Source organism: Mus caroli, unplaced genomic scaffold, assembly GCF_978045245.1.
Source record: "Mus caroli unplaced genomic scaffold, Mus_caroli_1 scaffold_4, whole genome shotgun sequence".
Classification (NCBI taxonomy): domain Eukaryota; kingdom Metazoa; phylum Chordata; class Mammalia; order Rodentia; family Muridae; genus Mus; species Mus caroli.
In genome coordinates this window covers 6,978,799-6,992,359 of record NW_028227259.1, presented here as the reverse complement: position 1 = coordinate 6,992,359, position 13,561 = coordinate 6,978,799, and the positions used below count along the sequence as shown (strand labels likewise).

At 42.0% G+C, this 13,561-nt stretch overlaps 1 pseudogene across 1 annotated transcript in view; it reads left to right on the top strand.

Moving 5' to 3' along the window:
• Positions 1-13,561, top strand: part of LOC147004907 (protein DBF4 homolog A-like) — a 386,595-nt pseudogene that overhangs the window by 225,992 nt on the left and 147,042 nt on the right. The window lies entirely within an intron of this gene.

Sequence of the window (13,561 nt, the reverse complement as noted above, 5' to 3'; positions counted from 1 at the left end):
GAAAGCAAGATGATTCAGCATCCGAACAGACTCTTCTGCCAATAGGAATTGAGAATCTATCTGAGGAACTTAAGCCAGGGCATATCTTAGTGGTAGTGTGTACCCACTGTGTACAAGACCCAGCTCTTAGTTCCTTTGATCATAAATATGAACAAAGAGATAAAAAATCCCTTATAGAACAGACTCATCTGTCAATTTTCTCAATGCAAGAATGAATCACATAACCCTTTGAAACTCCCTAAAACTCGGCATTCCACCCTCTTATGCTGTCCTGTAGTGATGCGTTTTGTAGGTCATGCAGTTGAGTTGCTACTGAACTCACGGGCAAACATTATGGGAATAAAGTTTTCAGTAAGAATCAGTAGAATGCATATGCTGACAAGGACTGGGCTCTCTGTGACAGTGGTGTTGCTTATAACTACTAAACAACAAGCCACTAACGTAGTTTATGTGAAAGCCATAGTCACTGTAGTCCTGATGAGTACTTCCCACTTTAGGCTAATACAACTTATCAGACAACTTTTCTCCATAGGATTATCCTATAACAGTTGTCAGAGTTGAAGCATAAAGGCCACATGTTAGGGGAACAGAGATGCTGGGGACAGACCGCTCAGACAGCGTGAGAGTCCTTGTCAGCTAGAAGTGACAAGGCAAGCAAAATCAGTCTGACCACTCACTGAATCAACAGAAAATGTTGTTCACATATCCTGCCTTTTGGTGCTTATATGGCACAATAATATACATCGTTGCACTTCAGTCTATTCTGTCTTCCCAGCATCTCTCAGAGCTTGCCATTTAATGAATGCAAAGCCCGAGACTTAGAAAGCTGAGATAACTTACCCAAGATGACTTATCTTAGGAAGGGATAGAGCTCGTATGTATAAGGAGAAAATGTGGCTCTAGGATCTAGAGTCGTTGTAGCTTGTCTTAAACATTGAACAGAGGGAAAACTCTTTGAGGCCAGTTTAAAAACCTGGGTTACCTTACTGCCTTGTGTACCAGAAACACACCTTGTCAGACAATAGGGGTCTGTGGGCAGGGCCTTATGTTCCTCAGGGTCCACTGTGGTTTTCATGGAGTCTTTGGCACACATTGCATTCAGGCTTGCTGGCTCTAAGGAAGATAGATAGTGGGCCATTCCAGGAAGGTCAGAGAAGGACGGAGATGGTGCAGAGGCAGTTTGCTGAGGATGCTGGTCTGGGGAATGTTTGAGTCAGGAGCCTTTGCCAGGAGGCCATTTCTGAGAAACTCAGTGGGAGAGGCTCAGAGAGGCTGACTACCTACACAGTTTTGAGAAGTGAATGAATGTTCCCTGGGCATCGTTTCATAAATTAAATGAAAGGTGACCTCTGTGGTACTTGAAGTGTCCATCTGCTTAGAGTAGCAAAGAATGAAGTATCACCAAACCAAATTTCATGTTTTCCTTTGAAAAACGACTCAAGATTTCCGTAGAAATCCTTTCTTTAACTCAGAATGTCATATGCATGGAGTTGTCATAAGTCTGCACTGAGTAGAAGCTAGGACTACAGAGCATAATTTAATTCAGCTTTGTATGAAAACACTAAACACACAGAGACCCGGGTCACCCACATGAAAGGCAGCAGACGACATCTCAGACCCTGAGTATGTGCACTTTGGTTGACACTTGGGATCTGTGCAGAGAGAGAAAATGGCTCCAGTCCAGCTCTGGGCTCAGCAGCTCCACTGTCCTGCCCTCAGGAGGCCGTGGCTTCCAGTGATTCTAGTTGATGTGACCTTCTGTTTCTGACACTGTGGTGCTTAAGTGCAGTCAGCCTTTGACAGGAGGTTGTTTCAGTTACAGGTTGAGTTCATGCTAGAAGCCATGAATGGTCAAACTAGGAGTTTCATTCCTGTTTGTCTTCAGGAGTGAGGCCATGATGCTGAGAAGCCATGAGGGTTCCAGCCCTGGGCTCTTTCAGAGCTAATGGATCTCTGTCTGTGGCTCTGACTTCATGTCAGTGAGCATGCTCTAGAAGCTCCTCTGCAAGGCACGCATCTTTCCTTCACCCAGAGACCACTTATTCCATTTATTTACAGTTCTTGGTAGATTTGCCAAGCTACAGAATTTGGTCCTTTCAGCTGTATAGGTCTGTAGCTGGCTACATACTTTTCTCGCCGTGATTTGTGTACATGTGCACACATGAGCATGATGAGGTAGGAGTTGATCTGTAGAGTTTTCTTGTGTGTATAGTGTCTCTTAGTGTTTCCTACTTCAAGAGAGAATTGAGACTCAGTATATTTAAAAAATGTTTTCCACATCTCCAAGGAAAGTCTTTAATGCTAAGGATTAAGCAACCAGCTTGAGTGCAATAGTGACTTGCTAAGGTGAATAATAGAAGCGCAAATAAAATTATTTTCTAGAGTTTATATATCCATATACAACTGAATAATTTCATTATTTTGCTATCCCTTAAATTTTTGATATATGTCTTTGTTGTATCTATTAGTGTATTTATTCACTTAGGTTTTTGTATTTGTTTGTTTTGAGACAAGGTCTCACATGTATTCCAGGCTGTCCTGGATACATATAGCTCAGGCTCACATCATACCTGTGTCTCTCTCTTGCCTCCCATATGCTGAGATTTGAGCCATGTACTACCATGCCTGACTTTATTAGTATGTTTAGATTCAGATATTATAAAAGGTAGAATATCTGAAAAGACTATACACCAGATATGTGTAATGTAGTATATTTAAAATAAGTTTTTAAATGATATTTATGTTTTACTTCAAACATATATGGTAGACAGTTTCTTCATTTTCTCTCTAACTTAGTGGAAAGAAATACCCATTAAGCAGCTTGGAGATCCCAGCTGGTATTATGTAAGAACCTGTGAATTAAATCAATAAGCCCATGCTTTTAAGGCATGTTTTTCATAGGTATTCACGGATTTTTAAGATATTTTATGATATTCCTATGTCACTATCACACACATACATATATGCACATATACCTATGTCTGCTTCTCATTGTTTTCCTCCATTACTGTGGTATCTGGGGAGTTGAGATGACTATTGTGTGCATCCCACCAGCCTTCATCCCACTACTTACATGATGAGTTTGTAGTGGTCCTGTCTTTAGAGCTCTGTCATCTTGTGTCACAGGGTCACTTTTGGTCACTGTTTGAAAGTTACAGATAAAAACCACTCTGGGAACATGGTTCCCTCTGTAGATCATGATAGACCACTGCAGTGATTTTTCTCATCCAGTGACGTTTTGTTTTTTTAAATTTTTTCTTGAATTATCTCTTGACTATGTTCAATGTTCATGGTAAACTTTTGGATAGTTGGGATATGTAGTAAAGTATGAAACTGGTTCTTTTAAAGGTTATTTTATGTGTGCGTATGAGTGTGTGTGTGTGTGTATGTTTGTGAATATATGCGCGAAAATACCTCTAGAGTTATGTAGCTGTATTTTCTAGCCTTAGAAGAGTGACCAAGGCTAACCCAGTGGGAATTTGTTTCCTAAAGAACGTCTAGTAGAATTGGGACATGCCAGTCATTCACTCTAAGGTTTCGTTCAGAGACATTCCTGAGTTTTCTTTTATAAACACCAGCGCTGGCTCCTCAGTGTAAATGAGCTTAATTCTCAGTCATCTCTATTATCTGTAAACAAGATGAAATCAAGTATGCAACGAAAAAAGACAGAATAGAGTGGGCAAAATACATCCCGATGTGAAGAACTCAGCATTCTCAATTCTGCTCTTTGGAGTTGGTCCATTCCTGTTGCTCTCTCAAGGACAGACTGTATGTTAGCTGGCAGAAGCAGCTCTTGTTTACAAGTTTGCTTTTGGAATTGGCTTTAGGGCTCAGTGACTAATTATCCACTTTAGAGCGGCAGCTTGATGGCTCACGGATATTTCTTCCTCTTATTTCCCCTGCTTTTATATGGCATTCACTACTAGCATTGCTCCCTACAGCGAATCGTCTCACTGCAAACTCCGCCCTTTAAGGTTTTCTGACGTCACTGTGGTTATAGCTATTTCCGGTTCTTTTATGTGAGAAGAAGGTGGAAGGTAGGAAGTTTTGCTGACTCGGTTCTAAATCCCGTGGAAAACCTACTGTGGGCTTAGACGAGCTCTTCCCTCGCCTCTCCCAGGTCTTTCCTGCACTGAGGAGGAACATCAGTTTCCCAGTGCTGAGTCACCTGAGGGATCTTTGCCCACTGATTTTCCTGGGGGCTCCTCACACTCAGATTCAATTACAGCCCAGTGTAACTATAGATTGTGTTGTGCCCAGACTCCTAAGTGTCTTAACCGACTCCATTGACCTTCAGGATTATGCAAGCAAGCATTTTTTTTTTTTTTGTTCATGCCTGAAATTAAAGGTCTAGTAATGGGCAGTTAATGGCGAGGATGCTTGGGAGACTGACTTATCAGAAGATAGCTGAAGCATAAATAGGTAATGAGGCTTCCTGGCTTCCTGAATGGAGATGAGAAAATGGGACCTGGTGCCAGCACAGGTCAGCGTGGTCTCTGCCTCCTGCTGACTGGAACAGGGGCCACTGGAGAAAAAGGGCCTCAGGATCTAGAAAGTCACAGAGTCCAGGGTTGTCAACAGATGCAGGGAATGTTGCTTAAGACGTCGTCTTATGGGCTGGAGAGATGGCTCAACCGTTAAAGGCTAGGCTCACAACCAAAAATATAAGAAGTCATCTTATTCAACATCTAAATAACATATCCTTTGCCATTGGGTAGTAAACCCCCACATAGATTATGTTTATATCAACTGTGGAAAAAAATAAAACAAAACAACCCTCTAAATAGAGCCAACAAGAACTGAAGTTTGAGATGGAAGGCAAGGAAGAGGAAGTAAAAGTCAAAATTTTGGGGTTCAGTGATTTTGAGAAACATTTCTACAAGGAACTCGGTTTACTGTCCACCACCAAGTGGACACTAAATAGTATCCGTCTTGGTTCTTTGTTTAGTTTAGTTTAGTTTTGTTTTTTAAATAAAATGGCAATGATTGGAATCTCCATGTTATTTATCTGCATTCCTCATATGTGGCCTGGTTTCTACTTTTCTTTTTCTTCTCTTCCTTAAATAAAAACTTGAAAACTTGTGTTGTTTTTGATTGAACTTAGTGAAGTTTAGGCAGAGAGCTTTCAGAACATACACGTTACTTTTGAGGAATACTAGAGAGTGTTGAGTGAGTTGGTACACGCCTGTCGTGTCAGCACGGGGCCTGAAGCAAGGACATTCCTGGGAATTTGATGTCTCCCTGGGCCACAAAGCCAGCACAAAGTCAGTTAAAGCTAGAACGTGAAAGTCTGTCTTAAGAAAACAGAAAGTCATATTTAGGAAATCAGTAAGTAGATGTGGATCATCAGTGTCAGTAATAACTTTTGTTATTATTGCTTGTAAATAGTAAAGAAAAGGAATGTGAAATTCTGTATATTGAATACCTATTACCACAGAGGTCTGCACACACACGTCTTAGTGTTCTTTTGATAAACAGTGCATTTCTTAGAATGGTGATTTTCACTCTGTCCTCCCTTAGACTCATGTGGGGTCACTGTCAAAGATGTCACCTTAGGGTTGTTCACTGTAGAGCAAACAAACCAGAGTTGCAGAGTCCACAGCACAGGCTCCAGTGCATTTATCGAAGTTTTCTCAGGGAGAATTCAGCATGTGGCCAGCGTTGAGATGTTCCTTCATTCCTGTAGTTTAGGCCTGACCTTCCCAAACCCATTCCTCAGACTGTCTGGCTGCGTTCCAGCATTTCTCATCATTTCCTGAGCTGACTGGACCCAGGTTTTGAACCTTTGTTGGTCTTTTAGACGGTGTGTGTGTGCTGCTTTCTCAGTCTGAGGAGCACCAAGTCACTGCAGGCTACATTGCAGACAGAGAGCTGCTCTGTAGCTTACACTGTTAGGGCACATTTGCATATTTTGTAACCATTTTTTGTAACCATATGTTGGTGGCTTTTGACTGTGAGACTTGGGAGAGGATGCAAGGACTGCATCTCATTCATCTTCTTACCCCCAGGGTCAAAACTCTAAAGGATGAATGGACCCACTGCCTTGTAACAAGTCCACACAGTGTGCAGCATTGCTTTCTGCTCTCTAAAAGAGGTCAGAGGCTCTAAAAGACTTGTTCCAGTTTATTCACTTGTAGATGAAAGAACCACCATTTCATCCTGGATTAGCTCTTTTAAGTCATCTTTAAAAAACATTTTTATTGATTCTTTGTGAATTTCACATCATGCATTCATCTCTAGTCCCTCCATATTTGCCCTCCACCCTTTCAATCTCCCCTCCAAAAGAAAACAAAAAGTTAAAAAAAAAAAAAAAACCAACCTCTTTGTGGAAGCCACAGTGTGTCCCAGTGTGTCCCAGTGTGTCACACAGTATACCTTTTTGCCCAGACAGCTTTACTTGCAAATATTCATTGCAGTCTTTGGTTTGGTCCAAGGCCGCTGGCTTCTGCTATACTATCAATATTGGATCCCTACTTGGAAATCCTGTTGTTGCTGGATGATAGAGTTCCTGCAGCTTTGGCTCTGCTGGACAGGCTCCTGCATATGCTCTAGGGGCTTATAGATAGGGTAAATGTTGGGGTGGGCCAACTCAACGTCCTGGATCTGGGCCTGGGTTGTAGGTGAGTTGGTCAGCTCTGCTTTGCCCAAGCCACTGGGGCCTGCTCGCCAGACAGAAACCAGAGATGTTTTTATCAGAGAGTCATCAATACAGAAACATGAATGGTATCACTTATATCATGTATGTTGTGTTAGCTCACTCTCCTTGCTAATGGCTTGTGTACAGTTCTTCACAAGGTTGTCTGAGATCTTAGCTGCCTGGCTACTCTTACTCACGTGGCCACACAAATGCTACTGCAAAGAATAGCAATCTTGGTGGATTGGGGTTTCAGTCTCAGGCCTCTGACAAAAGTTTACTTGAGGCAGTGGGGTAATGGGTAGGACGAAAGAGAGGCTACTTCTTATGATGTCCAAATAGGGCTAATATGTACAAGTGTTACTTGGGATTGGCTGTTTGTCTTTTATTAAACTGAAGATACTAGACTTCTAGGAATCCATCAACTGAGAGAGTATTCAAGAAACAAGAATAGCTAAAGGTTCTGCCGCATACTTACAATCTTTTTAATAATGTTAATTACTTTTACAATTACGTTGCATAACACCACTTGGTTGGTAAGCTTCCCGGTCCATTACTAGTCATTAACTTATGCTCAGGTTGAAATCACTTAAGAACCTTCACTTTTGTCAATGTTTGACTTTACCATGAATGCTTTACTGCCGGCTTACTTTTTAAAATAACGTTGCTAATAAGGCAATCTTGAAAAATTGAATTTTAACCTCTGGCATATATAGGTTGGTTGGCTCTGGTTTGCTGACTTTAGATGATGTCAAAAGAAAAGGACAGGATGCCAAGAAGCTGAATTTATAGGGAACGTGGTGTTATCTTAACTTCGTATTTAAATTTCAGATGTTTCTGTGAATAATAAACAGGTCCCAATCTGGAAATCATATCAAGTTCCTTGGTTCCTACAATTCTATGATTCATTTTTGAAATTAGAAATTAAAATTAACCTTATGTAATTATACTGATTTATTAAGGGTTTTTACCATCTAGATCGTTTGAAAAATATTATTACATTTTCCTTCTGCAGCCTTTGTTTCACAACTCCTATAGATTGTTAGCCATATTTTTCATACCTATGTCAACTCTTCAGTGAAAAATGGATATTTATTTATATATTAAATTGTAAGCCTGAGTTTCTAAACCTTTAATTAGACTGGTCTTAGAGCACACTTCATGTGTCAGATGAGGTCATACTGAGTTCTAAAACAGAGTTCTAAAACAGAAGTCCAAAACTTGTTCTTCACATTCGATTTTCTTTCTGTAGCCTCTAAAACTGCAGCTCAGAGATCATTCTCATGTCTCTAAGGATGTTTCTGTCACAATTATCACTTACCAGAAATCATGAAAACCTGCATGTATCTCTGAACCACAGAATGACAACAAGGCCTTCAGGTAAGGTGGAGAGGCCTTCTGGGAGCTGGCTGCCTGGCCGGCCACCAACTGGTGTACTTGGAAGTGACTTTTGCCCATATGAGCCTCATTCTTCCTGTTTGTAAGATAAAAGGCTCCAGTGAGTCCAGTTCTAGGAATCTTTTCTGTAATATTCTGTAATGCTAAAGTGTTTTGACAGCTTTGAAAATAAGAAATGAAGAGCTGAGGTGGTAGAACTTTTGCCTTGGCTGTGCAAATCTCTGTTTCAATGCCTCTACCCCTTAAGATCAAATTTTGTTTTTGCATAATAATCATAAGTCCATTTTAGTAAAATTTTATTTGTGAAAGAAATATCCCTTAGATATAGTTGTCATCTTCTTGTCCTTGTCTTCCTCTTCCTCCTTCTTTTAGGTGCGTGTGGGGTGTGTGTGTGCTGGGGACTGAGCCCATAACCTTGCTCATGGGAAGAATGCATTTCTCTGCTGAGCCACACACACGAAGGACTTCTGCTATTCCTAACTTTTCATCTTCAATGTAAAATTAATAAGTTGGTAGTCTACATGAGCTAGTTGTCTCCCCTCACACACTTTGTTTTCCTTCAACTTGTAAGGTTAAAGCTGAGGATGATCCTGCGTCATTAAAGCTGTGGGGAATAAGCTGGACTCTTTTTTTTTTTTTTATTAGATATTTTCTTTATTTACATTTCAAATGCTATCCAGAAAGTTCCCTATACCCTCCTCCCACCCACTCCCGCTTCTCGGCCCTGGCATTCCCCTGTACTGGGGCATATAAAGTTTGCAATACCAAGGGGCCTCTCCTCCCAATAAGGGCTGACTAGGCCATCCTCTGCTACATATGCAGCTAGAGACATGAGCTCTAGGGGGTACTGGTTAGTTCATATTGTTGTTCTACCTATAGGGTTGCAGACCCCTTCAGCTCCTTGGGTGCTTTCTCCAGCTTCTCCATTGGGGGCCCTGTGTTCCATCCTATAGATTACTGTGAGCATCTACTTCTGTGTTTGCCAGGCACTGGCATACCCTCATATGAGACATAAGCTGGTTTCTTAATGCTAGAGGACTCCAGTGCAATTCTACTTAATGTATTACTTTTGCAGTGTAACCCAAGGAAGTACCTGCCTTTCCTGTTTGGATTACTTATCTACTAGACATATGAAGTCAGCTCCCAAATGCTAGAACACCACATAGAATGCAGATACTACACTTGCATTTATCTTACAGCCGGTGTGGTATGGTAGTTGGATGAGGTTTGACTGTGTCTCTTGAAGGTCCATGAGCTGCAACTATGGTCCCAACACTGGCTTGGCTGGAGCAGTGGATCCTATGAAATCGACATTGGACCTGGGGAGAGCTACTTAGGTCATAAGCATGGTGTGGCCAACTTATGTAGGCCTCCTCTGATTGAGTTAGTTCTCATGAGAGTGGTTCGTTTCTGAGACAGGGTCTCATCATGTAGCCCTGGATGCTCTAGAATTTGCTGTGTATACCAAGCTAACATCAAACTCCGAGGTCCACCTGTTTTCGTGTCCTCGTCCCAAGTGTTGGGATTAAAGACACACTGTGACTGACCCACAAAAGTGGTGTTTTGTACAATGAGACCATTGCAGGTTCTTTGCCTGATTCATTATCACATGTGGTAGCCAGAGGTCCTTCGTGAGGCAGGTGTCTGGCCATCTGGCCATTTGGACTTGTCACCTATCAGAACTGTGAGCAACATAAACCTGTGATTGTATCTGTTACTCAGTGATGAGTATTTTGTTATAGCAACATAAAATGGAGTAATAATTCCCGAAGGCCTCTGTGTAGAATTTGATACTTGTGACCAAACAAGTGTCAACCCTGCTGCTGTGGATGCCTTGATTTGTAACCCAGCAATGGAGGAAAATATCATACAATATTGGTTCACTGAGTGTTTTGAATTTGTTTTAGCAGTGCTAGGGACCCTGTATCAGTTCCCTGTTATGGTTATAACACCTTGCTCAAAACATAGTGTCTTAAAAAATTAAAAAAAAAAAAAAAGTCCAGTCCTGTAGTTCTGGAAAGCATTGGCTGTCCTTCAGGAGGCTTTTCTTTCCAAACCTTTTTAAGTGTTCTCAGAGGTCATTGGATAACGTGATGTCTTCTCCTTCTGCCACGTGGGTGCTGAGGATTTACACAGCTCTCCAGCTTGGCAGCAAGTATCCCAACCACTGAGCTGTCACTATGGCTCGGTCTTTCAGGGGCCTGGAGGGACATTGGCTCCTTGAAGTCTCTGAAGGCTGCCCATGTGCCTGATCATGCCACCAATCTCACATTGCCCTGCTCTCTACTCAAATCAGCGCATTTTCTCCATTGTCTTCTTGCTCCCTCTTATAAAAGCTGATGTTTTCAGACAGAAGCCCCTCTTGTGACCCAGGATAGTCTCCCCATAAGTCCTCAGCTTAATAGTTGCTTTTTATGACCCTTCTTTAAGGCCATGTATTCCCAGTCCTAGGGCAAGAGTGTGGACCTTGTGTAGGGCTGTTATTCTGCCTTCCTGTCATTGCTGTACCTCACTGACTTACTACCCCAGAAAGGTCTTCTGAGACCACCCCGAGACCAGCATCTGTTTTATTAATTCTTTTTTTCCCACCTCACACCAGTCAGAATGGCTGAGATCAAAAACTCAGGTGACAGCAGATGCTGGTGAGGATGTGGAGAGAGAGGAACACTCCTCCATTGCTGGTGGGATTGCATGCTGGTACAACCACTCTGGAAATTAGTGCGGTGGTTCCTCAGAAAATTGGACATAGTATTACCTGAGGACCCAGGTATACAGAAAAATTTATTGACTCTTAAGAGAGTCGTTATATTTTCTAAACTTATTTATTTTTAATCTAAGTGATAAGTCACTTTCTGTTTCTGTGTAGTAGGCAGGTAGAGCAGAAACTTGGTCAGTCTAACTCCTCCTAGCATGTGGAGTACTGTCAGAGAAGTTTGTTCAGCTCACCTTTTTGATTATGGCTTTTGAAAAATCACCTTGCCGGGTGGTGATGGCACACACCTTTAATCTCAGCACTTGGGAGGCAGGGGCAGGTGTATTACTGAGTTCGAGGCCAGGCTGGTCTACAAAGTGAGTTCCAGGACAGCCAGAGCTACACAGAGAAACCCTGTCTGGGAAAAAAACAAAACAAAAAAAGAAGAAAAGTCACCTTATGTATATTATAATTGTATTAAGTAATACACACTTAAAAATGCTTGAACCTTAGTTAAAATAAGATTTTCTTTTATTTCCTTTCAATTGAAGTTTTCCCTTGACTGAGGCCTGTAGAAACAATAAACAAAAACAAACAAAAACACATATGTAAAAAGGAACTTCAGGAAGAAAATTTATAAAAATCAGACTGAATTACCCTGTGAAAACTGAATAGTACTACAGGGTATTATGTTAAGTTAGGTAAGCCATGCAGAAAGACAAGTACTTATTATCGTTTCTCACTTATGATAGCTTAAAATGTCAGTCTAGAAGAAGAGGAAGAGGGGGAGGGAAGGAGGGAGGAGGAGAAGGAGGAGGAGAGAAAGGAGGGAAAGAAAGAAGAGGAGGAGGGAGAGAGAGAAGAGTAGGGGGAGGAAGAAGAGGAGGAGGGAGAGGAGGAGAAGGAGGGGGAGGAAGAAGAAGAGGAAGTGGGAAGGGGAGGAGGAGGAAGTTGGAAGGGGAGGAGGAGAGAGAGTCATAATAGTAATTATTAAAGCCAGGAAAAAAGGAGTGAAAAGGAGCTATCAGGGGGTTGTATAACAGGTACCGCACACATACGGTGGAGTAATGAGCTCTTCTGTACTGTAGGATGATGGGAGTTCACAGTAAGCTCTTAGATATTTTATGAAAAATTATAGGAGAAGAGCTCAGAGGCTCCAAATATTAAGAAATGGTAAGGAAATAGAAATTATAATCACCCTGATATAATTTTATAAAAATGTTTTGAAATATTACACTGTACCTTGGACAGATAAGCAATTATCACATGCTAATTATCAAGGAAAAAAGAATTAGAATGAACAAAAACAGTAACTACATTACTAAAATTAATGGTAGTGGTACCAGACTCTGAGCTATCAAACCAACGTAGCCTGTTCACCACAGATTTATGATGTTAATATTTACAATTCAGAGGAGACGGAGATAAAAGCTGTTACAGTCACATAAGGAGCCTGGAAGAGGAGAAGAGGGAAAGGTTCATTTTAATTGAGACATCAGTTCTGGTAAGTAGGCCTTTCCTGATGCAGTTCCCAAAACATGATCTTAGTGCTTCAGGAAGCCCAAGGAGCTTTGAGGCAGAAATAAACTGTCTATTGACCTGGCATTTAGATCGAGCAGGCCTAATGGGAAGACTGCATCTAGAAAGCAGGTAATTTGTAGTCACATCATGGTTTACTTGGGCATCCAGGTGATTAATAAGACAGCCTGTTAGTGAGAAATACTAACAGAATACTCCAGAAATACTGAGTCAGCGCCTAGTGCTGGACAGCACCAATTCCTTGATTTCATCCTGCTCTGCAGTGAGGAGAGAGATGGAAGACTATGGGAGAGGAGTGTTGTGGACTGAACCGGGCCTTCCAAAAATTCATGTACTGGAGCTGTTACCTCGTGTGGCTATACATGAAGACAGGGTTTTTAAAAGAGGAGATTCAGGTTAAATGAGGTCATCCAGCTGGGGTCCCTAATCCAAGAGGACTCCTGTCCTCAGGACAAAGAGGAGTGACTCTGAGAGTTCACACAGAAGACTGCGTGAGGACATGGTGAGGCCACACAGAAGCCTTGGGAGAAACTGAACCTGCCAGCCTCTGTCCAGGGACACCCATCCTCCAGAACTGTGGATAAGGGACTCTGTTATTTAAGTCACCCCACCTGTGGGCTTCTGTTAGGGACTCTGTGGCAGTTTCTAGGCTGAGTCCTGAGATTCAGATAAGGTTGTTTTCTGGAAACTGCCTAGGGCAAGGGTCTGGTACAGAAAAGCTCTCAGGAGAAGTCGTGAGTAAAAGATACAGGCAATGTTGTTCTTTTGAACTAGAGAATAGATGAAAGAAGTCCATGTGGACAGGGTGCAGGGAAGAGCACTGTGCTTGCTTGGGGTGGGCAGGAGCTGTTGCTGTGGTAGAAAAGCAAGGCTCTTTGATAGAACAGGGAGTTGTAAGGAGTGACTCCAAGGACACTGGTAAGTGAAGGAAAGCAGGGCTTGGTGGTACCTGGAGTTGGCTGTGAGGAGTTGGAAGAGTTGTGCTTGACTGACTGACGAGGCTGAAGGAATCTGAACCCTTGCTTTTCCTGGTCAGAGGAGAACTGAGGAGTCTCCCACCCACGTTCTTTCAGATGCTGTTCAGTCTTGTTGCCCCAGAAAGCTCTTTTATTGCTAGTTAGGCCTCTTTTTTCACCACGTCCTGAATGTAGTGAGCGTGAAGTCCAGGGCTGGTTGCAGCCCCACTGATGCCCTGTTCTTGGATTGGCAACACGAAGTGGGTTCAGCTCTAACACAGTGTTCATTGTTTCTCTTCATGATAGCATTTATATATGTTTATTTTATTAGGCACATATGAA